Here is a 14,643-nt window from a genome sequence, read left to right as displayed (position 1 = left end):
GGGATGGAATTAATATGGCAAATAGGTGCTCCCATAGAAATATGTGACCTAATTGATAAGAAATGTGCTAGATGTTTAAGATATGAATAAATATTAATATTAATGAATAGATTTGTATTGGTTTTGATGATATTGTATAATGTCAGAATGTACCAGACAGAATCCCAACGTAAGTTATGTACTTTAAATCAAGTATTATAAATATAGGGGAAAGAGACATAGGCGTCACACTCCAATCAGTGTACAGGAGAAGGTTTTTCTTTTCTTTTTTTCTTTTAAGAAGAAAGATAAACGGATAGTTGGAAATAGAACAGACAAAGAATAAATATTATGATTTGAATTGAGAGGAGATAAATAAAATAAAATTGAGAAAATTTAAAAGAAAGGAGAAGCTATATAGAAAAATGAAAATGTAATAAGATATGGAATGGTATGTAAAACAGATACTGACCAGTTCTGACCAGTTCTGGAAAATAAGTATTTTGAGTAGTTCAGAGAACCGGGAAATACCACCTCTGACTGGCCCTGCCCAAATCTATTCTCTGCCTCCTGAGTCCCAACTGATTGGCTGGGTCTTCTTTTGTTGCCCTGCACAGAAGAATGGAGCTGGTTAGCCATCACTGCCCTGGTCTCTCTCTTACATTCCATTCAGATTATTTTCAGACCATTTTAGTAAATATTTAAGAAATAGTATGAGCAAACATACAAATGTGTTGTTAGGAGATTTGTACTATAAGGCTTGTAAGAGTCTCTTAATGTACCTTTTTACAATAATGTAGAATTAGCTTGTGTGGTTGTTTCCCATCTGGTCTACTTGGGAGAATATCAGTCTGGCAACTTTCTTTCTTGATAACTCCATGCTTTCTTTTTCCTCCCAAGACATTTATGAATAATCTCATTATTTGTTTCTTTATTCAATTCATTTCTGATGAGCACTAAAAGCTTCCCTTTAAAAGGCAAATTTGGTCAATTACATTTTGTCAATACATTTTTTTCAATATATGATTGACCAATTTGTCAGAGCCTCTTTCACTTTTGAAGAAAGTGGTAACACTTGTTCTCCCAACTCACTATATTTGCCACTTTGACAATGGTAGATGAAAGTCTCAAAAGTGAAAAGACCACCTGGATAAGAAACCAAGATTTCTGCTTTTAAAATTCCTGGATGTTTCTCTTCTAGTTCCATCCATTTCTGGAGAAGAATGAGTTTTGCAATATTTCCCATCGGAAATTGTACTTGGACCAAAATGGAGATGTAACAGCAGATCTGAATGTCATAAACTGGGTTTTTATTCCCTGGTTGGATCCTATTGATGAGCAACTGGGAAGTTTTGAAAGGCAGAGATTTACAGTCAATAAAGATACTCTCTCATCGCTAAAACTTTGCAACAAGATGGCAGAAATATTGGTGTCCATTCTCTATCTATCCAAAGCCTGAGCACCTATTTCAAGTTGGTTTAGCCAAATCAACAAGGTGGCTGACCTTCACTTGAATGTGGGAAATTGAATGTGGAAAGTAGAAATCTCACACTTTTTAAAAGACTGCTTGGAAGGCAGGTGTCCTTTACATGTTAAATATGGAATATTGTTTTAAGCAGATTCTGCACTGTTCAACATAAGATGCTGGATGCTTCCGGTTGCATGGCTTCGGCGGCAGCAGGAATTCGCGACAGCTCGCGATTCCTGCTGCGCTTGCTGCCAAGGTGCCCCCGATCCAAATGGGTCTGGGGGATATGGCTGCCCTGTAGAGGCAGCCAAAGAGAGAGGGGATCCGGACAGGGGTTTGGGGGTGTCGCAGACCCCCTCCCCAGCCAGAAAAACCCCTTTTTCCCAAGGTGGTGGAGCGGTGGTCAGTGATGGCCGTCACAAAGAAGCCTGCAGCCGGATAAGATTTGTGCTTGAGGAAGATGAAAGTGAAAGTGTTGGCTGAGCCGAGACAAAAGCAACTCTTAAATATCCTGTAAACTGAACTGCTTGAATTGCCTGAGGATATAAGAAGATTGGAAAGCTGCGGTGAGCTGAAGGGGAAGCTTTTTGTTTACTCTCCTTCCCCATAGAAATAACAGACGGAGATCTGGAAAATCTACTTGGGCACCGAAGGTAATTTACTTTGAAACTTAAAGCCAAGGGATAAAGGATTTCTGGACATTGCATTTAAAAAACTTAAAATTCTTTTTATTTTTTACAAGGGGAAGGGAAGAGATAAAGACTCATTATAAGATTGTACTGAAGGAGATTGCTTTGAGCCTATAAGAATAGGATTAAAAGACATTAAAACTTCTAGAAGATCATCTTGGAAGTGTGTATTTGAATTCTACCCTAAAGGAGGTGAAAAGATAGAAAGAAGAAAGTGCTAAATGAAACTGTTTGCTCTGATTTCGCTTGCTTTGTGACTTTGAGATTTCTGTGAAAGCTTGTTAAAAAAAAGGGATTAAAGACATTAGGGTTGCGTTAAAAAAGAAAGAAAGAAAAAATGGCATTATCTTTTGAAGGACTATAACTGGAATTTCAAAGACTGAAAAAAGAAGATAAGGGCTCTTCTGGATCTATCTTTCATTTTTTGGAAATGGCGATTTCTACCCACAACGACAGGATGAAGGAGAAGCCATTTTTATGGACATACGCACTTAGTGGAGGAAGAAAAGCGGAAGGGGGGCAAGGAAAAGATGAACTTAGAACTTAAAAAAGCAACCAAGAAAAAGAAAAATGAGATGAAAAAGCGATATGATGTCAGAAAGCAACAGAAAAGAGAAATATAACAGAGAGGGAAGTAAGAGAGTGAAATTGGAGAGATGGGGGGGTTAAAAAGTTAGAATGGAGAAGAAAGAAAGGGGAAAAGGAAAGAGAAGTCATAAAGGCTTTAAACAAGATCCTAAAAAATGAATTTATTTTTTTCAGAGATAAGGGGTGAGATAATTTTTTAAAAATGATTCTGCAAAAGTACATAAGAATGCATTGTAGATATTAGTATTTGAAGCTGAGTTAGAAAATTAGAATATTATATGATTCAAAAATGTATTAATTATAGAGTTTAATTTCTTATGAAATATTGTCTTTACTGTTTAAGAATTAATAATAGAATTTAATTTCCTATGAAACATTGTTTTTATTATATTATAAATTTAATATTTCTTTTTTTACTTGTTTTTAGTTTTATTATTATTTATCAAACTCAATATTATTTGTGTGTTTTATTATTTTGAAATGTAATACTTTGAATGTACGGAGCAGAATCAGCACGGAAAATATGTTTTATTTTAAGTGTTATTTAGGGGGAAGATAAAAAGTTGTCATACTTCAATTTGGGTTTACAGGAGAAATATTGTATTAGATAGAAAGGGTAAATAGGTGATTGAAAGAAAACGGACCAAAGATGCAAATATAATTATTTAATTGAGATGGAATAAATAAAACAGAATTAAAAGAATGAGTAAGAGAGAGAAAATATATGGAAAATTAGAGAATGCTAAATAAGATATGAGATAGTATATTAAGTGAGTATAAATTTTGATTGATGTCTGTATAAAAAGAGTTAACTCGGGGTAAGCCACCTTCCAAAAAGAAGTTTTATGTATTTATGTTTTGTGTAATGTTTGTTTAAGTCTGATAGGATGTGGAAGAATACTAATGAAAATATATTAAGGCAGAAGAAATATGATTAAAAAGATATGAAGTTGATTAGACAAGATAAATATATATATAGAAGTGTGATAAATTTGGAATTATCTTCTTTTTAAATAAGATGGTTTATTTGTTTCTTCTAGAAAAGATATTTTATGTCACTACATCCTATGTTTTGTTTGTGTGTATTAAAAAAATTAATAAAGTTTGTTTTAAAAAAAACATAAGATGCTGGATGACAAATTTTCAGAACACAGATCATGGCCCACCTTATACATCCTAGACAATCTGGTATTTCCATAAAACTGATGAGAGAGGCCCTCAAGTACTGATGATTGTGGTACTGATAGATTCAAATTTGCTTGTTCCTTGTTCTAAAATAGCAAAGGAGAAGGCAATTCTGTTAAAGAGTTCCCGAGTTCAGATTTGGATTGAATCGAATGAAGTGGAAACAAGACACGCCCTTGGTCAACAAACATGCCTTGGGATTCAGATTGTCTTGGCTTCGCACCAATGCCCCTTAAAAAGGAAGAACCATTGTCAGTAAAAAAAATTAAGCAGGCGAGATGTGGCCATAATTATCCATGGTTTCCTTTCACTCCAGTGGGATAGAGCACTAGGTCTTCTGACCATTGGAAAGAAGCTCAAGGTATTGAATTAACTTGAAATCACAATGACTGGTCTGATCTGAGATAATGCCCTGCCCCAGAAAACTGGAGCAGTGAAACAGGACTTCGATTGATAAAAAATATTGGAAATAACAAGGGACAATTTGAAAGGAAATGTTACCTAGATTTGGCTTTTGGCTTGGGCATTTCATCTGATAACCCTTGAATGACATTGTTTATCATGATTGCTTCCTACATGAAGTCTTGCTGAGCAGAAATGAGGCTCCAAATTTACCTAATAATAAATGTAACTCTCTCTTTCCATGCCTGTTGGTGTCACCTCATTGTACTTCTTCAACAGAAAGGACCTTGTCTTGGATGTCTACCTGGGCCTTTTAAATAACCTTGCCCAACAAAGCATTCATATTCAGGTTTATCTCCTGCTGCAAAAAATGCTTGAGTTTTTGAGGGGAACATAGAATAGAATAGAATTCTTTTTTTTCATTCTTTTATTGGCCAAGTGTGATTGGACACACAAGGAATTTGTCTTAGTGTAAATGCTCTCTGTATACATAAAAGAAAAGATACATTTGTTGAGAGTCAAAAATCATAAGGTACAACACTTAATAATAGTCATAGGAAAACAATCAAATATAATAGGTAAGCAATCAATAATAGTCATAGATAAGCAATCAAATCTTATTAGAAAACAGTCCATATAAATCGTAAGGATACAAGCAACAAAGTTACAGTCATGCAGTCACAAGTGGGAGGGGATGGGCGATAAGGAGTGATGAGTTTAATAGTAATAGTACTGCAGAATAGTTGGACAATGTTGAGGGAATTGTCATGACCTTATCTCTGTCATCTATCTATAGTTCTAGAAACTACCTACTTGGTTTTAATCCAATTTAATCAAGATGGCAGAAATATAAATTAATGGATAGATAGATAGATAGATAGATAGATAGATAGATAGATAGATAGATAGATAGATAGATAGATAGATAGATAGATAGATAGATAGATAGATAGATAGATAGATAGATAGATAGATAGATAGATAGATAGATAAGAGGGCAGCCAAATAAGTTAAAATAAAATGTACAAATAAACAAGGACCCTCTTGTTTTAAGGTTGACACCTCTAATTGTAAGGACCTTTTCCTATGTATTTTAACCAGGAGACTATTTTAGATCACTTTCAAAGGGAAGCAGCTTTGCAATGTTTATGTAGTCTTGAAGAAAACTTTGCATAGTGATAAGCAGGGGTGGGATATGACAGGGTTAACTACCGGTTCAGGATTTACGAGCTTCATCATTAGCACGCTGCTGTGCCGAGAAGCATCCTTTGAAACAGCCCTCTTTTCTTGTTTTTTTAACTGTAGCTGTGCCTTGTTCGGCAGCTGAAGTTGAAAAATCAGGAAATAAATATCAGGTAAGAGCCCAGATGGGTGGGATGGCAAAAACATCAGCAGACAAAGAATCGGTTCTATGTCTGCTGCTCTTCAGAGCTACCAGTTCTACAGAGATGGACAGAACCGGTAGAAACCCACCCCTGGTGATAAGCTTCATCACAGTTTTATTCTTTTTTTTTTTTTTTACAAATCTAGTAGAATAACACTTTAGCCAATGGTTTAGAAGGATTTTGATTCTATAATTTAACACAAATACACCATCCTACTTTAAAATCATGGTTATATGAAGAATGGAGAAATCAATTTTAATATAGCCATGCGAAGAAAAGCACTAATTGTCACTTAATACTTAAATCTTTCCTTAATTACATGCCTCCTAACTTTGTTAAGTAGAAAAGTCTTTTATTTCAATGAGACATTCCAAAAGCAAAAGGGATGAATGCCTATGGAGATGATGAGTCCTCCAGGTCATGGAATTTGCCTCTTGGAAAAAGCATCTTTGGGATAAAAGGGATGAAATAAATGAAGAATCTCTCAGAAGTTGTATCTCCTGCAACTATTTGGAACTAGTTAGACAATTCAGACTCATCTAAGTGAAGGCTAGAGACTCTTTGGCTAATATTCATTTTGGCCTTTATTTTCCATGGATGGTGAGTGCTAACTTATCTTTTTGGTATTGCTGGTTTTTCTGCTTAGTCTCTGCCTCAGTTCAAATGCGTAGAAAATTGTCATCCTGGATTTGTCAAGAGGGCTCGAGAAGGAGAGCCAGTTTGCTGCTATGACTGCATTCTGTTAAGCCTGGATTCCCCAACGGGTGTTAAGGAAAACAAACTAAACAGAACGTGCAGCGAAGTCAGATAGGAAGACAGGTAAATGTGTGAGATAAGTTTTCTAGTTAACACGCAGTAAAAATACAGATACGCTTGTGCTATCAAAAATATAGTTTATTCCATTTAAGAATTATAGCATAGTCATAATAACGGTCCATTAGTCATATATCAATTTCAGTCAAGTCTTGTCGGGGATACTCTATTTGCAAAGTCCGTGTTGAATAGCCAATGTCAGTTCACTTACAATAAATCAGTCCAATCTTTATCTTCTCTCCGTTGAGAAATATCAACACTCCTTTTTCTCTCCCCGTTCCAGCAAGAACGCAGTCATCAATCCATCCAGTAATTAGGGATCAGTAATCCAGAGAGAGAGAGCTGCAATTGCCTCGCTTCTTATATAGTGCTTTTACAACCACACCCTTTGTTAATTTTGGAGATTAACCCCTAGAAGAGTATTGCAGCAGTAGTCAAGCCAGGCAAGGGAAGGAGAGCGGAAGGGCCCCAGAGAGTATACACACACTGAACACAAACACTGTTTGTAGTTTAAATAGTTTTTAATCCAGTTAGAGTTTAAGCATTGTCATTCAGTCCATTAAGTCATTCACAGTATTTCCATCCAGTAAGACTCACTAGTATAGTCCAAGTTAAGAGTCCTTGCAATATCTTTATCAGCCGATAAAGATATCTTCTCCTCCTCCGGTTTCACTCTCCAGAGAAACAAACGCTGGATATTCAGCAAACAGTAGCAAACAATAACAGTTCAGTCACAGGCACTCACAGTCAGTAATCACAGTTAGTCGCAGCAGCACACAGTAACAGCTACAGTCAGTAACAGACAGCAAGCTTTCCAGCTTCTAATGCTTCCTTATATTGTAACTTCTAGCCGCACCCTTAATCGGCTAATTTCCTGCTGCATTGTGCTTAAAGTGATAAGCACTTAAACCATGATATCTAAGTTTTATATATTTATTCACCCAAACCATATTTGGTATCAATGTTATACCTAACATACTCCCTTTTGGGTGAAATAAATATATAATATCTTTACAATCTTATCCCATATTTTTCACAACTCTCCTGGTGCTTACTGGCACCTTGGGCTTTAGTAAAATTATCAGCTAAATTGTCCTCCGACATACAGTACTCTAGCTGAATCATCTTACTTCTTACAGATTGTCTCACGTTTAGGTATCTTAGATCTGTATGCTTGCTCCTTGTTTTTACTCCAATATTTGTGGCCATTTGAATTGCTGCCTGATTATCTTCATGTATAATTATAGGATAATCTACAGTTATACCTATATCAATTAACATTTGTTTATACATTATTAACTCTGTACATAACAATGATAAACAGGAGAATTCTGCCTCCATAGTAGACAAACTTATATGCTGTTGTCTTATTGACTTCCAGCCTATTAATGTCTTACCCAGCATTATGGCTGTTCCTGAAGTCGACTTTCTAGTGTCTCTTTCTGATGCAAAACTAGCATCTGCATATGCACACAGAATTAAATCACCCTTTGGTTCTAAATACAATGAATAATTCATTGTCTTTTTAAGATATCTTAATATCCTCTTAGCTGCATTCCAGTGTATTTCACATGGTGCAGAATTGAATCTAGCCAACTGATTCACGCAGTACGATATATCTGGTCTAGACCAATTACTAATATAACTCAAACTACCAATTAAAGATTGATAAATCACCTTATCAAACTCCGGCTTTGTACATCAGTGTTGCTAAACTCCTGACTCATTGGAGTCTTAGCTGGCTTACAAAGCTCCATCTTGTAATCTTTTAGCAATTTGCTTATCTTATCTTCCTGAGATATCTTAAAACCTTTCCTTGTTTTCTTTATATTCAAACCGAGATACTTCTTTATCTCCCCTAATTGCTTGATCTTTATTCTCTTTCCTAATGATGCTATTATTTTATTTGCTTCATCATTAGTTTCAGTTATCAATGCAATGTCATCTGTGAATAGTAATAATAATGATACTTTCCCATTTGTCTCCCTCTTAAACAGACATGGATCAGCTAAACCAGCTTTAAATCCTATATTGTCTAGTTCCTTTACAATATACTGGTTCCATTCATAGCCTGATTGTTTAAGACCATAGAGACTTTTCTTTAACAACCAACAATCATTATTATCCTTATTATCACTTTTAATACCAACAGGTTTTTTCATATAAATAATATGTTTTAATGGGGCATGCAAGTAAGCAGTTTCCACATCTAGATGGTTAACTATATAGTTTTTACTAGCTGCCCACACTAAAGCTGCTCTCAAGGTTGCTGCCTTAAGACTAGGTGCAAACACCTCATCGTAGTCATTAGCATTCTGCCTAAAACCTTGGGCTACTAACCTTGCCTTATGGATTAAATTACCATCTTTATCTGTTTTTACCTTAAATATCCATTTGCAGCCAATGGATTTCTTTCCTACAGGTAATTTGGCATTTTCATACACCTTCATATCACTTAATGAATTCAGTTCCTTATTCATTGCTGCATACCATCTTTCTTTTTCCTTAATAGGATATTTTTAATTTCTTCAACAGAATTAGGAACTTGATTAATCTGGCACACTGTGTTAGCCTGGTACCTATCAGGCGGTCTAGATATACGTGTAGTTCTTCTGGGAATTACAGGGCTTACAGGAGGACTTTGTTGAACTACTACCTGTTCATCTTCCTCATCCTGTTCAGCTATTGAATCTGTTTCTTCCTTTATGGGCACTATTTCATCCTGTATTTTTCTCTTTACTTTATTTTTAAAGTTACAGGGATAACTAATGGGATTTCTATAGGATTCAATAATTACATCTTTATTGGCATCCTGTTCTAATTTCTCCCATCCTTCATGTTCTAGAAATTGGGCACTAGCACTACATAACACTTTAGATGTGCCTTTCTCCCAAAATCTATATGCCCTATGGTTTGCCTGATAACCAACGAAGAAAAATCTTTTAGCTCTATGTTGCCCTTTTTTCTGAGTTGTGCAGGAATATGCACCCATGCTGGTGCACCAAATGTGTGCAGGTAACTTAGATCAGGTTTCCTGCCATGCCACCTGGTGAATGGAATTTCACCTGTTGTTGTATTAACAACGTTGTTCAATATGTTATTAGCACACATTGTAGCCTCCCCACAAAGAATCAGGTAACCCAGAATCATTTAACATTGTTCTAACCATTGCCTGTAGTGTTTGGCCTCTTCTTTCAATAAAAGCGTTATGTTCTGGCCTGTATGGAGCAGACTTCTTATGCTCTATTCCAGCTACCTTAAGTCTGTTCTGGAATTTGTTATTAATAAATTCCGTACCATTATCTGTCACCAGGGTTATCAGTTGTCGCTTAGACTTTCTTTCAGCAAACCTAAGCCAATTGAAAAAATGTTGATATGTTTCAGTTTTGCTTTTCATTAAATAGCAAAACCCATATCTAGAATAATGGTCCATAATGCTCAGTATATATCTAGCACCCCCATACTGGGTTTCTTTGGACCTATTATGTCTGCAAATACTACTTCTAAAGGTTCTTTTGTTTTGAAACCATTTAGCCTATTTGCAGGCAATACCTTGCTCTTATCTTCACAGCAAACATTACAACGTAAATATTTATCACAAGGTTTTAACCTTATTCCTTCAGATAACTCAACTGTACGTTTTAGCATTTTAAAATTTACATGCCCCAAACGCCTATGCAATAAATGGATACATTCTTCATGAGGCTTTATATTATTAAATACAGTTTGAGCCTCCCCTTTCTTACTATTATCTAAGACATATAATGTTCCATTTAAAGCTGCAGTTACCCTTTTGTTATCTTTTTCAATTATGCAATTATTATCTTTAAAAGTAATTACATAACCTAATTTATCTAATACCCTTACTGAAAGCAAATTAAACTTTAGTTGCGGTACATACAACATTTTTATATCCTGGTTTATGTACGGACAACGTGCAAAACCTTGACCTTTCGCTTTCAGGTTCCAGCCATTGGCAAGTGATATATGTTGAGAACTTGTAGACATTTTTATAAATTTTGTCTTATCTCTTGTGATGCAGTGGGATGCGCCACTGTCAACCACCCATAAATTATTCTTCACATCAGAGTTGCTAAACGTGGCTAGTTCAAATGCTTTCTTTGGCTTTTTTACATTCTGGCTTTTTCTCTTTTGCAGAATCTTGCCAAATGTCCTCTGCCTCCACAATTAAAACACTTTTTAATTGTGTATGCTGTTGAAGATAAATTCTCTTCTTCCAGGTGCTGTACTTTGCTAATCTGGTTTCTTTCAAGCTTTGAAGATAATTTCTCTTCTTTCTTATCTTCTCTCAGCTCGTCACGCTCACGCCTTCTTCTGGCTTCTTCTAATAGCCTGCCTGTAATCTCGGTTAATGAGAGGCTTTCTTTTGGCAATACTTCCAACGAAGTCACATAGTCATCATAGCTTTGAGCTAATGAAGATAATATTATGTAGACTTGTTGCAGTTCATTAAATATAAGCTCTTTTCTTGCAAATCTTGAAAAATGCTCTTCATACAGTTTAAATGAACTAACATATCTCCATTCCTCTGAAGATGCGTTCGAAAAAGCTTCCGTGTAAGATTTATATGTGCTCCTACACTGTCCCGAACATAAATCTTCCTGAGGTTCTCCCAGCAGTTTGCAGCATTTTCTTCTCCACGAATATGGACAAGCTGCTGATCACAGAGAGTCAGTCCTATGATGCATAAAGCCTGCTCATTCTTCAGTTTAAAGTCTTGTAACTTTTCTTTATCATCATCATCAGCAGGATCCCATCTACTCACATCTGGTGGGTTTGCTATAATGTCCCACAAACCTTCTCTGCGTAGAAGTAAACTACATTTCATTGACCATGAAACATAGTTTGTTCCATCCAGCCTGGATATCATGGACAGTTGTGACAAATTTACTTGTGCCATTACTCTTCAGATATTTTGACTATTTTAAACTAATTAAAACAGTTTGTTTTTACAGTAATGTGCAACTCACACCAACTCTCTCTGCTATATCCTGGTTAGTTAGACTATGCAGCTGGGCCCATAACCAATGTTAATTTTGGAGATTAACCCTAGAAGAGTATTGCAGCAGTAGTCAAGCCAGGCAAGGGAAGGAGAGCGGAAGGGCCCCAGAGTATACACACACTGAACACAAACACTGTTTGTAGTTTAAATAGTTTTTAATCCAGTTAGAGTTTAAGCATTGTCATTCAGTCCATTAAGTCATTCACAGTATTTCCATCCAGTAAGACTCACTAGTATAGTCCAAGTTAAGAGTCCTTGCAATATCTTTATCAGCCGATAAAGATATCTTCTCCTCCTCCGGTTTCACTCTCCAGAGAAACAAACGCTGGATATTCAGCAAACAGTAGCAAACAATAACAGTTCAGTCACAGGCACTCACAGTCAGTAATCACAGTTAGTCGCAGCAGCACACAGTAACAGCTACAGTCAGTAACAGACAGCAAGCTTTCCAGCTTCTAATGCTTCCTTATATTGTAACTTCTAGCCGCACCCTTAATCGGCTAATTTCCTGCTGCATTGTGCTTAAAGTGATAAGCACTTAAACCATGATATCTAAGTTTTATATATTTATTCACCCAAACCATATTTGGTATCAATGTTATACCTAACACCCTTAATTACATTCTTGCAGTTAAAGTTACACACACTTTAACTAACAAACCATGATACCATATTTATTATTTTTACCCAAACCAGTTAGGGTAAACAATGTTATCCCTAACACATTCCTTGTCCAGAGGGGACCATCTCCACTCAGGGAGGTGGGTCACACAATAGAAAAGGGTGGGCCTTGCGGAAGTGAATTCATTCAGAGCATTTTTCATGAAAGTGTAAGTTAAAAGACAAATTGAAACTCAATTGTTTTCTTGTTCTTCTAATTGCTCAATTGATTATCTAATGGAAGGGGTAGCAAAAAGGATTTGGAAAAGGAGCTAGTTAGAGATAGTAGGGTTTGGCAGATTGGGCAAGCTTTACTACTGCTTTTTTTAAAAAAATGTGTTTATCTGCTGAACTGAACAGAAAACAATAACAGAGTTGGAAGGGACCTTGGAGGTCATCTATTCCAACCCCCTGCTCAGGCAGCAGACCCAATACCTTTCCAGGCAAATGGCTGTCCAGTCTCTTCTTAAAAGCCTCCAGTAATGGAGTACCCATGACATCTGAAGACAAGCCATTTCGCTGGTTATTTGTTCTCACTATTAGGAAATTTCTCTTTAATTCTAGCTTGTTTCTTTACTTGAGTAGTTAATTTGTTGTTCCTTGTCTTGCCTTATGGTGCTTTGGAAAATAGCTTGAGCTTCTTCTTTGTGGCAGTCCCTCAAATATTGGAACATTAAGCTACAGGTTGAGTGCAGTTTGTCAGCCACTTACAGTTTCCTTCTGTATTTTAAGTTCTAGGAACATCAGATATCTTTGCAACTTGAGAGATTATGTTAGGGTAATTTTTGGAAGTATTATTGCAATATATTGCAATATATATTGTTTGAAGAGTAGGTGGCAGTCATGGCCAGGAGGGCCTTTGTGCAACTGCGGGTTGTGCACCAGTTACACCCTTTCCTGGACCAACAGTCTCTACTCACAGCTACTCATGCCCTAGTCACTTCCCATCTTGATTATTGCAACACGCTCTACATGGGGCTGCCCTTCAAGAGCATCTGGAAGTTCCAGTTGATGCAAAATGCACCCGTATGGTTTTGTGCAGACCCCGGTGTACACATGTGTCACCTCTCCTGTGGGAGCTGCATTGGTTGCCGATTTGCTTCTGGGTGCAATTCACGGTGCTGGCTGTCACCTTTAAAGCCCTTCATGGCTTGGGACCAGGTTATCTGAGGGACTGTCTCTTGCCGGTAACTTCTACCCAACCCATTAGAGCAGGGAGGTAGGGAATGCTGTGGGTCCCATCCCTGAGGGACATACACCTGGTGGGACTCAGAAGAAGGGCCTTCTCCATAGTGGCTCCCTCTCTCTGGAACATCATTCCCCTCAGATATTAGAATGGCTGCCACTCTTACTCTTCTGGAAGGCACTGAAGACCTGGTTCTGCCAGAGGGCCTGGGGAACCCAGAGCGGGATGGAGCTCATTAAATGGCTCATATGATCTGCTTTCTTTGGGGTAGGGGGCTGGCATTTGTGGGGTGATTTTTTTTCTTTAGATTTTGCTCTATTGTACTTTATTGATTTATTTGATTCTTTTTGTAAGTTTTTATTTTTATTTTTTTGTTTTTAAATATGGTTTTCCATTCTGTAAGCCTCCTCGAGTCACAGTGGGTGAATAGGCAGCAATATAAATTCAATAAATAAATAAATAATAATAATTAATTTCCTCATCTAGTTTGTTTATGGAGATATTGAAGAGTACTGGATCTAAAACGGGGTACCCCACTGCTTCCTTCCTTCCATGCGGATGCAGTTCCATTGAGGATTACATGCTGAGTATGATCTGTCAGCCAATTACAAACCCATATCATCAGCAAATAGTAGTTACCAACAGCAAAAATGGAGGATGAGCTGATACAGTGGTGTCTGTTTATATTGAAAACATGGAAGAGAAGATACCATCCAGAAGGTCAACTCATTTTTCAACTGGGTTTGAACTTTCTTCCTCCAATGTTAATTTCCAAACATGTCCCAGTAGCAAGAGTAAGAACCACTGGAGAATAGTGTCCCCATGGGTGTGTCCAATTTTTCACCAATACTTTTTCTCCAGCCCCAAAGAAGATCAGGACTCCCAGAGGAGAAGTTGCTTCTCACTGTAATTATCGTCATCCCAATCCTTGAAACCTCTTTTTCTATTTCTTCAGTGACTGCCTTTGATGTAAACATCAGAGTGAAATAAAATGAAAGGAATCTTGCATTGGAAAAGGATAAAACTCTCTAGACATGATGAGTGTTTTCAGTAAGATTTAGGACAGGCAGGTGATGTGCTTTAATACATATATTTCTCTCCTTTCCATGTCAAGCTTGGTTTGTCTCTGTCTGAATTAGAAAAGCCGCTGGCATTTCCATCTTATGAAAGTGCACTGAATTCTCCTAATTCATTATTTAGAAATACTTCCTGATTCAGCCCAAGCAGGAATGGACCTCCTGCTTGTGTTTATGCTGCTCCTGCTT

The 14,643-nt window shown here is 36.8% G+C and overlaps 2 protein-coding genes across 8 annotated transcripts in view; one reads left to right on the top strand and one right to left on the bottom strand.

Moving 5' to 3' along the window:
• The window catches only part of LOC113428608 (major histocompatibility complex class I-related protein 1-like), a 684,789-nt gene that overhangs the window by 321,059 nt on the left and 349,087 nt on the right, over positions 1–14,643 (top strand). The gene's annotated exons all lie outside the window — the stretch shown is intronic.
• LOC113428674 (class I histocompatibility antigen, F10 alpha chain-like) overlaps positions 1–14,643 on the bottom strand; it is a 156,967-nt gene that overhangs the window by 83,605 nt on the left and 58,719 nt on the right. The gene's annotated exons all lie outside the window — the stretch shown is intronic.

Source organism: Notechis scutatus, chromosome 2 (genome assembly GCF_049901735.1).
Source record: "Notechis scutatus isolate UNSWTSFEM ecotype Mainland chromosome 2, rNotScu1.2, whole genome shotgun sequence".
Classification (NCBI taxonomy): domain Eukaryota; kingdom Metazoa; phylum Chordata; class Lepidosauria; order Squamata; family Elapidae; genus Notechis; species Notechis scutatus.
This window is presented reverse-complemented; position numbering and strand designations above follow the sequence as displayed.